Below are 13,025 nucleotides of genomic sequence, written 5' to 3'. Positions count from 1 at the left end.
TGTAGGACTCGCTTTCAAAGATATTTTAAGGAATCTTTTATTTAAGTAGGCCTATGTGTTTTGCTGACAGCTTTTATGGAGTATTTTGTGAGGATGTAATTTCGTGGATTGCCCATCCATAGACCGCGTTTGTGTATTTTTTGCTTGGCTTTTGGCTAAAATCATATTGTAAAGTGATAGTTGGACAAAATATATATTTAAATCTATGTCACACAGTTTTTCGTTGATAGGTCTGTAATGTACCAAAACCCCAAAAAATGTAGGTATGCACTAAGATCCTAAACTAGTCATATTTAACGATATGTGGTGGTTGTTCTGTCATAGATGTTTATTTATAACGGTTTTGTAAAATACAATCAGGTCTCATACTTTAGGGACCGACGAATTTTATATGCACTTTTAGCATAAATAAAGGCATTTTCACAATTTGAACTTTTATGGTTACACACGTGAGTTTTAAACAAGTACATTTGGAATTTGAGGATCATTTTACTATATTTCTAACAACAATTAGTGTAAGAATTTCGCCAGTGTTGATTACCGCCCTTTACTGGGGTATAGGTAAAGGGTGATAGCTAAAAAATATAATGATCATCCCCAAGCAAAAGATCCTGATATAACAAAAGTAATTTTTTCAACAATATATCACACAGTTGAGAGGTATATTTGTGGGAGGTGTCTTTAACACTTGCAATACCATTACAGATGTAGCATTACTCCACACGCCCAACCCCCCACACATTCACACAGTCACACACCAGGACCCACACATATCTTATCAGTGTGTCTCCCTTATCAGGAACCAGTGTTGCCAGTGTCAGTGTTGTGTTGTGTGGCGTCACTGGATACATGGCCTCCGGTAAAACTGCCAGGTAAGTTTTATTATTTCGTATTCTATGTAGACAATTGTTTCTGAGTTTACCGATAGCTGTTCACCAATCTTATATAGATTTTTTTGTTAGTTCCTAATGCAATTTGAATCTTATTTACTCCACAGAATATTAAGGATTGAATATATGTATCAAACATAGTTTACTCGTAGTTTAACCATAGTTGAAGCCTGGTCACCAATAATTATCACGTCCAGGCATTGGAACACAAGTATTTCAAAATAGCTTATAAAGGCAAAAAAAAAAACACGAACTTTACTGTCTTAGATTCGAACTCATTGTAATTTTTTTTTTTATCAGTGGTACGTAAATGGTTTAGGTTTGGTGGACAGCTATCGGAATTTCCCAGTGTTTAAATTTTCCTCATTCTTTACATACATTTTAATATATTTTATTTACACCTTTATTCACTTTCTTAATCCTGTAATCTAAAAATTACTTTTAATCAGGCATTCGGAAAGTGTTATTATTACTTATTCTTACTGATTTAATTATAAAATGCTATTAGAGCAGGCTATGTATTGGGTAGGTTCAATGGCAAAGAAATAATTAAATTATCAAGCGCCGTTCATCCTAGGTTATACAATACCCGCAGCACATCGCTGTAGCTAAATCACGGAAAACGCCGTTCTTTATGATTACACAGTTGATCCATTTCTCACTACAATTTTAATCCATGATTGTATATTTGATTAATCTCCAAACGTGCAAAATATTTAACTACTTAATTTGTATTAGACTGTGTGTTTAATCAAACAGCTTACATATAACTAAACTTAGGTCCCGCAACCAATTCAACGTTCTTAAAATTAATGTACACCCGTTCTTCTAACTCCTAATAACTAAACAATTTCTATTTCTAATATAAATAACAGTATTTTTTCTAGAAATGTTATTCCTCAAAAACTCAGATGTAACGGCATAATGTAAGTGCACCAAGGAAATCACCGCCAGGGGACCGGGTTAATAGGGTGCATTAGGGCAGCATTACATTAGGGTAGGTGGGTCACCACTTGCCGTTATATTTCCGATTCAACCGCCTCCCATTCCTGTCATAATGAACTCGAAATGCATCGTTGCTGGTTAACATTTCTCAAGTGATAATACTTTGCTAGGAGGGTTTTTTCAAATTGTTTTGCTATTTTTAGACACAAGACGGAGTTTTAAGGTACATTTTTACTTAACATGAATCTGTTGTTCGAAGGAGAAATGGAACGTAATTTTTATAATGATCCTAAAGTATGGCAGAGAGAATTCGATAGCTATCCACTAGTATCGAAGATGAAAAGTGGATGAAGAAAATAAACACTTGAGAAGGGAGATGTGTCGATCTGTTGATCCTATGACACACTAATACAATCTGGCAGCCTGCCACTGCACAGCACTACCAACCTTATACCGCTAAATTATTTGGCCTACTCAGCATCTTATGCTTTACATCTTCCCTTATATAACTGAAGTTCATGAATTCAGAGAATAGATTATTCGTTATTTTGGTTCTCTGTATGACACACATTGAATCTTCTTACCTGACTCTGCCAACCCTTGCCAATCTTGTACCACAAAATTGCACTGGTCACTTCTTGTAAATCGAACACTTCTGGGGAATCTGTTATGATGTGTTGGTCATTACATGACACACCACTACAATCAAGCAACACTCTACTGCAGAACACTACCAAACCCAGGTTCATGAATGATAATATTCAGCATGTCTTCTGATTCATACCGTAAAATTGTTGAAAGTAAACACTTGTAAGGGAAGATATGTCCATCTGTTGATCTTTATTACAAACTAACACATTCTGGCAGATTGCCTCCTCAACCCACTGCCAAAATCATGGCAAAATACTTTGGTTGATTAGCATATCTCCTGCTTTGCACTCCTTTATTTTTGAAAACAGGCTGAAAAATGGATAAATACAGTTTTTATGCTTAGTAATTTCGTTTTCCATCTATCGCTACGGAATCGTCTGTTCAAACCCAACTTTATGACAACAATTCCTCCTTTTGAAATGTTTAATCCTTTTGAGGCGTTAATGCGTTAAAGCGATACAGGTTGAATTTTTTTTTTTGTTACGCCATATGTTTCTTGATAAATAGTTTGTATAAATATAAATTATAATACACTGAACTCCATCAATAAAATATAAAAGCCAGCCGGTACTATTTCCCCCATGTCATTCTACACATTTAGTGTTGCCTCCTCTTGTGATATACTTACGCAATCTCACATGTTTCAGCACCCAATGTACCTGACAGGGATGACATAATTGATACGATATTTTCCAAAAACTACTGGACTCGAGTATTATCTTTTGGCTTAAAATTCGTTGCGCTTTATGGTGACTTTCAAAATCGTTATTTCAATTTTATTTTTATTTTAGTTAGAGTGAAACCCCAAAATCTAACCCTATTACTTTCTTTCTTTTATTTCAATTACATCCACTTATTTTGTTTATGCCTATAATTTTATTTTGTTTAAAGTGTAAATGTCTAGTGTATAAAACATTAGTTTAGCTAATTGCATGGTAGATATAATATAGTCATATGAGAAAGTGCCACGGTTTTGTTTATTAGTGTTGATCAATTGTAACGGTTTTAGCATTTACATGAAGGGTTATAAATAAATTTCTTGCAGGTTATAGCGGTAAGTATTTTGAAAACATTTAAATTAAATTGTACTTTGATGTAATGTATTCTAGTAAGTTCCATTTTATTTTGTCATTGTTTTATGACAGGTAAAATGTATAATGTAGTTATTTAGGTTTACTGACTACTATTAAGAATTTTTTTATTATTATCTCCTCTACATCCATCTGATAATTTGAACTTTTTAACCTTCGAATATGTAGGATTCATCAATTTCATCAATTTACTTATGTCAAACCTTATTCACAAAAATATACGAGTACATGACTTTAAAAAAATGCAAATGAAGAAGTTAAGTTATTTTGTTAAGTAATTATGAGAACAAACTTCGAGATTTATAAATGTCAAAACACGTAACTTGTTACTGAAACTGTGTGTCTGCAAAATCTCCTTTGAACATCCATCTTAAAATTCTTAAGTATTTCGTAGTATTTTCTTTACAAAATTATTCAAGGCATCTAAAAGTAAAACAACAGCGTCTATGCATATAATCCCTTAACTTAGAGAATTGAAGGCTTGATGACAGATGTATGCACGAGTAAATTCGTATTTAGCTTCTACGAGTTACGTATATCAAAATCTCATATGTTGTCAAAATCACATACATTTACAATCTTCGAACTTAGAGTTGCCAACTAGTGTTCCCCCCACAAACGATCTATGAGTTCAAATAACAACGTCTAAGGATTAATTCCGTCCTATAAAGGACAAGGGGATGTTAACATCTCGTTACACGGTTCGCATAATTGGACCATCGCTGGAGAATTCATTCGCCTGAATCCTTACACTTTGACCGCTCGACTGGAAACACCGCTCGCGCCCTGCTAGGGGGTGGCTACGTGCCATCTTGTTCCGCTCTATGAGCGCGCTAGAAATATGAGTTTCAATCGCCAAACTCGTTCAGTTGGTTTATATTTCCTAAGAAAAATACTAAATCTAATAATCGTTGAGTGTAAAATGAAAGTATTGATCGTTATTATTCAGTATGCCAATAATAATTTAAAAAAAAGTTTATGTGTCTATTTTCACAGAACTATATCCAAGGGTGTTAGCTGTTTAAGATGTATTACCCTGTTACATTTATGTTTTTCAGACCAGATAAGTCTGTAAAATCAATCAATTAATAACTCATTCATTGGACCTACATTTACTCTATAGTAATAAACTAAACTAATAACTAAACTATACTCCATAGCCACACAATGGATCTATGCTGGTAGATAGTGATCGTCTAGTATCAGAGGTTTGCTAGTTTGATCCTGACGGTCAGCAGCTGATGGGCTTTGAAAGCTCAAAACTGATTACAGCCCCTTAGTCAGTAACAAAGCAATAATCTCATTAGTTTACACCGTATTTTTTCACTCATATTCACTTCAAAATACGCACTTTGGCTTATTAGTGTCCTATAGATTTAATAAATAACTAATATAGTCTAATTAGTCTGTTTCCTTATAAACATCCAATAAAATACACTTACCTACCCCAACTCGACGATTGACTAAGTTAAAACTCAATTAGTTTATCGTTTATACGATACGATGCCCTTGCTTTGTCACCAAAAAAGGTCCAGTTACTAACGTAGGTAGCCTGGCGACTATACAGAATAGCAATCCTTTATGTCAAAGAGATGAAATTCTCCTCTCTTTAAAGCTTAAGTCGGATTCCTAGCGTTCCTTTGTTGTGACGGCGCTGCATGCCAAAGTAGTTTTTAACAAGTAAGCAGACTTTGCCAATCTTGCAACATTAGTTTCGTGAGGGGTGATTAGATGTGTAAACAAAATCTTGTAAACGAAATATATCGATTTTAAATACAACGAACACTATTTACCATTAGTAGAAAGGATGTGCGGAAGGATGACAAAGTATAATCATTTTTGTACCTGGCACGTATGCATAGTGTCAATAAAAGAGTTATAAACGAAGAAAGCACAATTTTAAGGTAATGCGTAAACTAAATAAGACTGTTGAACGTATAAAAAGTACAAGAAACTACATGGAAATTAATAGGTCGATAACTCTGTGATAAATCATGTCAATCGCAAAAAAAATGAACAAAGTTAAGGCAACTTTAATATAAACACAAAGAACAAATTAATATAGCCTACACTAAACAATAGGATTGACCCGAGTGAACATTACAATTTAATACATACAAAATCGAATCCATACCTGACAATATATACTGAGCAAGTATGAATGTATTCAATTTTAGGTGGAATCATCACTTAAAAAAATAAACTTACACTGGCGTTAAAACACTGAATATTAGATACATCAAAGTGCTCTCATCTAATCAAATTAATAGGTTTTCGAATCACCTTTATGGAACCTTTGTTGCACCAGTGTGGAATTCATACGATTACATTTTTACGTTGATATGTAGTTACTCTATCCTTATGAAATCTATCGATCTCAATTGTTTGTAAAGCATAATGCGTGTGTATACCTATTTTATTGTAACAGGTTAAGTAAAATATTATTAATTATATACTATCAAGCTTTTTGTGATAAATATAAAAGGAAGGCAAGGCAAGTCAGAGATAGTTATTGCATGAATGTCAAGTTACTAGGCATATCCAAGTCTTGAAAGCTGCACATACAACCTAGCTCCATCGTGTTCCTTTCATATTTTATCGAGTTCCGTCCTTGACCAATTTTATTTTTTGTAAGGCCTCTTTTACATTTGTTCTTCTTGGTGCTTTTTAACTTTATCAATTGATATGTGATAAGTATTTCTTACAACTACTATTTTACCACTAATAAACAAAACCTACACAAAACGCATCACGGATTGTATATAAAATAGGTTTAAATATTTAAATATTAACAACTACATTTTACTTAAATAAAGACTGGGAATGTGCATAAAAGATGCTATCGGGTTTTATTAATACGTAGGCTTCACGAGCAGTGTGAGAATCCATCCATGTTTTCGGTGGCAGACGCTAAAAGATTAAATTTGCTGCCAGACGTTTCACCCTTTTCGCGAATAAAAAACTTCATGTCATATTTTGTGGAGATATTGGTTAGCGTACATGCCATAGATAAGGCTTCTATCAGTATCATTAATAGTCACTTATTCAATAGAAGCGCACATTTCTATTTTATTACTCCCTTATTAAGTGTTCTTTGTACATATTTCTACATTTCTTGGTAGTGTAACAAACCCCGAATTTCCGTACTAATATTTACCAAGAAGCATTGCCAATAGTATTTTTCAGTCATAATTATAGGCCTACCCTATACTGTGTTTAGTTAATCCTCAAAAATTGTAAAAATAACCTATGAGGGGTATGCAATTCCATGTTTTCGCCAAAGAATAAAGTACATTCTGTTTAGATATGTGAAAAATATGCTATACAATTTGACATAAACGAAATCATGGTGCCGATGATTAAAAACATACATGTTACGAGTATCGTAATAGTACTGGGAATATATTCTAGCAGTATCCACAACCGCTTCATACCTCATACAAATTAAATACACTTCTATCAATTGAGAGTAAAAAGTTAAACATATATATGCATACAGAAACGTCATTATACCGTGCAATTGGCTATCATAAAATAGTGCAAAAAACTGAAACAACATCACAGAATATGTTCACTTTGATTGAAAAAAAAACACAGTTGCAGATTACAAGCGTGCAACACACACGTTACCGTCAAAAGTCTAGTTTGATTACACAGTGAACCAAATTCAATTATATGACACGTCGATTGTTTAAATCCCGGGAAATTACTCCGTGTTCAATATTTGATGAAAACTCAAATGAACTGAATCTTTGCTCTTTGGAAAAGGTTTATGACGTTTTATTGAATATATTAATTTGAAAGTAGCTGTTGCAACAAATCAGTTTTAGTGTTAGGGTTCCCAGAAGCTAAAATCTACGGTTCTAGTAAAAATATCCCCGTCGCAGCAAACCTGCATACTAAGCTAATTTCCATTTACCCGGCTTGATTTCTACTAAAATATTCCCTATAAATTTTCAGATTTATTTCCTATTTAAATAACATTAATTTTAGTGAGTGGTTAGGTTTGCTGCTACGGGGAAGATGATGAGGTATGTTTTTTCAATTGAAATATTGATAGTTTAGTATTAAATTTAAACCAAATTGCCAAATTTGATAAAAATATATCCATAAACAAGCAAACTAGAACAGTTTATTTATTCTCCATAAGAATAACATGGGAATTTTAAATTTACAATTTTTTAAATTTTCTCCGTAGTCAATGAACATTCAAAAACACTTCAATATACTAAATTATTTGTTTTTTTAAGCTCTTCAAAATGGTTAGGAAAGAAAATGCTAAATTTTAAGTTTTTAGGGTCAAAAATGAGAAAAACCCATTTTTATCCCATAAAACCCCCCATAAACCCCTGATCCCATGGTCCGATTATGCTGGTTCGCGAACTCGTTCGAAAAAATGTAGGTTTACACGTTTGTACCAAATTTCATCAAAATCGGATCAATTTTGCTCGAGTTATCGCGCTAACGGACACATATATAAATATATATATATATATATATGAATTTGAACGGATGGTGTTTTTGGCCTCTGGGGACCTCAAAACGAAAAAGTAAATCGGTCCCGGGTCTAGATCTCACCATGAGACCTACGGTAATAGCTTATTCCCTATATGGGAAATTCGCTAATAATCTCATTTTGATTAATTGTTTGTAGAACCAGAAAAGTATTTATTTATTTTATTGGAGACTCATCACGTAGTTCAGTATTTATATCATGTAGTTATACAGTACGTGTATAAGTGTATTTTTGAACATAACCGTGACGTTCATACTAAATATCTAATAATATTAAAAATAGTTTTTGCCTGTAAATGCACATCAAATCGTTACAGAAATAGCACAATAAAATATGTTTTGACCCAAAAAAATTTGCACAACCAAGGAATTTGGTACAAATGTTGGGTGTACCTTCCTTTTGAACATAGTAAAAGTCTCCTAAAATAGAAGCTGTGCTACGGCCGCCATATTGGAAAATGGCGGCATATTTCTGTATTTTTGGCTATAGTGACTTTATTATTAGAGATACAGGAAACAGCTAAATGTACAAAATGCAGTCCATCCAAAAATACACATTTTTTATCATCTTTCTCTAAACCCAAGTTTTTTTTAGTTATTTGTGATTTAGTATATTTAGTTTTTCGATTTATCAAAAATAGGCGAAACCCATGGATCGATGGTTACTTTCAAGGCTTACGACAATTCATCCAATTTAGTTAAACTGTATGATACTATACAATCTTAAAATTTAACTTTTTTATGAGTAAAACAACTCCGCCACAGCTAACCTGTAGACAATTTCCCATTACATTGGATGTTTTATTTAATGTATATAAATAAAATGAGGTTTAACAGGTACCTAGGTTTGCTGCTACAGGGAGGGTAGTATAGTTTATTTTTTTAGTAAAATATCAATAACTTAGTATAAAATAAACTAATTTTCCAAGTTTTATCATAATAAATCTATAAACAAGCAAAACACAACAGTCAACTTATTCATTAGAATAGTATAGGAGTTTTAAATTTAAATATCCAAATTTTGGTTTTGTTTGCTAAAAAGATGGTGATTATTCGTCACGATTCGAATATTAACCGAAGGAGTTTTCAAAAGGAGTTGGAGTGTAAATTTTTTTAGGTTCATGTAATGTTTCGCTTATTTTTACTGCACTAAAATATTTAAAGAGTTAAGTGCTGTACGTTGTCTCCCATGCTGTCCTGTAGAGTAAACTAGTTACCTAGATTGCTTGTTAACTTCACGGCGCGGCGAAAACGTTATTACCTTACAATTATGTGTAAAATTTAATTAAACTATAAAATGTAATTAAGTATTCATTAGTCATACAAATTATTCATTTGAGGATTTCTGTAAAGTTTTGTAGGTAAATTTCCATTAGTTTCTGATTTGACAGCAATATGATCTAAAAAGGCAACTAAAATCTTTCAATTTATCCTTGTCACGAGGGCAGTTTTTACTTAGTTTTGTATGGAGCAGAAATTTCTACATTTCTTATTTAGGATGTTGTGAATGATTAAACTAATTTATGACAACAAAAGATGTCACATAAATTATTTACAAATTGAATTCCATCATTATTTAAAAATCCAGAGCACAACTAATATAGGCACAGAATGATTTACTCTATAAATATTTAGGTAACGACCGGTACCGGGAAACGGTTAGGTAGGTATTTAGGTGTTTGATTTAGGTATAGGTATAGGATTAGGTATAGGTAAAACAGTGATTGAAATTGCTTAAGCTATTGTACACATAAAATAGCAATACTTCAGTGGTGCTCTAAAAGCCATTTGGCATTCTAATGGATATTGATCTTGATTGTGCCCCAACAGCATAGTTGTATGATTTAGTTCGAACGTATATTTCCTTGTAAACTAAGCCATACTTGAGGATAAAACAAATAAATACCTGTAACATCTAATAATTAATCCCTGACAGTTATGAAAATCAATTTTATAAAGTATTTCTTAGTATTCGTATACACATGTAGCTACGGACGATTATAAGTAAACACTTTTTTAGTAACAATAAAACTCGACCAAGTGAAATTCGACACAAACACGAAAATAAATTCAAAGATTTAGATTAAAATGCATAATTTATTTCAGCTGAAGACATTGTGGTTTCAGCTGTTTAAAAATTTGACTTTTAAATTAAGACAAGGACCACTCCCAGAATATACCTTACTCTAGGTGAAGCTTTGAATAGTAATATATGTTCTATATTCCACGGGTTGTGTGGAGATTAGCCTGAGTCGCACCTTCAGCACCTTTGACTGTGGATCTTTGAACACTTGTGTCGAATCACATCACATCCTACAGTGTGTCCAAAATAATGTTGTATCATCTTTGTATACTGCATAAATATTGAGTCATTTTAAAATAAATCAGATGTTAAAATTCCTATAAATCTAAGGTTGTTTTTGTTGAGCTCTAAGCCCGGTTATACAATCGAACTTACTTACTAAATACTTGCCGAATATTATAGAAGCGATTTTACCCTTTTACTCCTTACTTTTGATTAAAATAATAGATTATAAGCAGTAACTTATGTTTATGTTTTCATTTTTGTTAAAATCGTTCTATTTGGGGTGACATTTTTAGCGAATAATTTATAAACATTATGTTTTTTGGAACTATTCTAAATTATTTTAAACACCTAAAATCATTCTAAAACATCTTCAACTAATGCAAAATCATTATTAATCAAATTATCTGTTTATTTTCCTTATCATTTACATAGCACACAAAATTTAGCCTAACCTAAAAGGTTACTTCCCTGTGCTAAATCCGTTTTCGTACTTGACCTTGTTATGATCATGATAAGACCACGTTATGAACTTGACATAACACAGTTATGACCTAGTTCAAGTATACACGAGTATAACATTTTCCAGTGTGGCCAACGTAAGGTCCCCGGGTATCTTAACATGTTGAAAGCCCCCATCAGCCTAATAGTCTAGCCTTTGACGGTAAGAGCTGCCAGTCTCCACTTATGTCCAGCACTCAACCTTCAAACGTCTTTAGAACCTTCATTTCTAATTGCTATCGAGGTAAAATCTCTAAACGCTTTACGACTACGTAAATTGTGTTTTATAATATACAGGGTGGCGCAGATGGATCGGGTGGTTTTAAAATACTTGTCAAACTGTCAATTTTAAAGGTATTGGATTGAAATAAAGTGCAAAACGTGTAGTTACAATGGAAGTTTATTGACAAAAAATTAGTTAAGTTAGTTTTTAAAAATAACATCCATCAAATGCTTCTCGAGCGACGCATTCTTGGAGTCGGTCCTTGAGGTTCCGCATTGCTCGCTCAAGCAAATCACCAGGAATTGATTTGATTCGATTTCGTTGTGAATTGCAGCCTTCAACTTCTGAAGCAAGGGTCTACATGAACAATCCCCGAACCATTCAGGAGTTGAAGGCTGCAATTCACAACGAAATCGAATCAAATCAATTCCTGGTGATTTGCTTGAGCGAGCAATGCGGAACCTCAACGACCGACTCCAAGAATGCGTCGCTCGAGAAGCATTTGATGGATGTTATTTTTAAAAACTAACTTAACTAATTTTTTGTCAATAAACTTCCATTGTAACTACACGTTTTGCACTTTATTTCAATCCAATACCTTTAAAATTGACAGTTTGACAAGTATTTTAAAACCACCCGATCCATCTGCGCCACCCTGTACTATTGTAGTTGCACGTTTATTTGGCGGAGGGATTGTTTTGGTTCTTACCAATCGTTATTTTTAGAAGCAATGTTCTATTTGTTTGTACTAGTTCTATTAATAAATAATATCATACTGCACTATTTACTCAACAACTGCATACATATGCATTTAGTGGAATCATTTTAGTGTTGAACCCCAACAAAATTGCAACACGAGCAATTTTTTTTTTAAATGATAGCTAAGAGTGCCCTTAATAAGCCCTCAAAAATCGCCATAAATCGTACTTTGGCAACATGCCCTAAAACTCAAAATGGCCGCCAAGATGGCTGCCAAATTATATATTTTGGCATATATCTCGAGAACGGTTAGTTTGATCAAAAACATTAATTTAGCAAATATGTAGCTCTTTTCATGCCGACCAGTTTTTATACATGCATTTTGTCTATCAGACGTATGGTATGGCCGCAATTTGAAGAACCGTACTTCATTATAATCTGCCTTTTTCAAAAAAATTCAGAATTTTCATTTTTTGATGACTTAATGTTAGAAAATACAAATTGTACCTCAAAATAATTTAAAAGTTGTTTGCCATGTGGTTTCCTACTTATTTTTAGTTTTTACACAGTTTAGTTCTTTCATTTAGTGCTACAGAGTCGCTGACAGCTTCTTATTTCTATTGGTGTAATATTACAACAAATTACAACTTGCTATTCAGAAGTGACAAACGACTTTCAGATCATGTTTATAACATTAAAAAAATTAGATCCTCACTTGGAGAAGATTTAGCTAAATCCCTATTAGCTCTGCACGCCTATACAGGGTGCGACACTACTTAAAAACTATCTGTATTCAGAGAACATTAGAAGACGAGTATTTTCAGGGTCTGGTGTCATCTTTCAGCTCACCAAATCTGAGTCCAGATCAAGTTGAAGAAATCGGTCTGAAACTAATGGTTAGTCTGTTCAATGGGAATAAGAACGAATCAATGAACATATGTAGATACAAAAGTATTTTGTCAAAATTAAAAAAAGCTAAAAGCTTTGTAAAGCCACAGCAACTTCCTTCAACAGAGTCAGGAGTAAAGTTTCACAGTCTGCGTGCTTATTTACAAATTCAAATATGGAAAAGGGCAGAAGATAGTATGATAACTACTGGGGATGGACTTTGCAGGACAACATGTAAGTGCCCCAAACGATGGATTTGCCAGCAGCACCAGAGACATTGTTAAAAATGATTAGATGGTTAGATGGTTAGATTGCAA

General features: G+C 33.1%; 1 protein-coding gene across 1 annotated transcript in view; it reads left to right on the top strand.

Moving 5' to 3' along the window:
• Window positions 1-13,025, top strand: part of LOC129003718 (uncharacterized) — a gene marked incomplete at its 3' end in the record, with an annotated part of 144,830 nt that overhangs the window by 35,300 nt on the left and 96,505 nt on the right. Inside the window, exon 2 of the mRNA XM_054432014.1 lies at window positions 800-872. The remainder of the gene's footprint in view (window positions 1-799; window positions 873-13,025) is intronic.

This window comes from Macrosteles quadrilineatus, unplaced genomic scaffold (genome assembly GCF_028750875.1).
Source record: "Macrosteles quadrilineatus isolate MER2022 unplaced genomic scaffold, UCM_ALF_1.0 Scaffold_9__3_contigs__length_116548681, whole genome shotgun sequence".
Taxonomy (NCBI): Eukaryota; Metazoa; Arthropoda; class Insecta; order Hemiptera; family Cicadellidae; genus Macrosteles; species Macrosteles quadrilineatus.
Note: the sequence above shows the minus strand (reverse complement) of the source record. Positions and strands in the feature narration are given on the sequence as shown.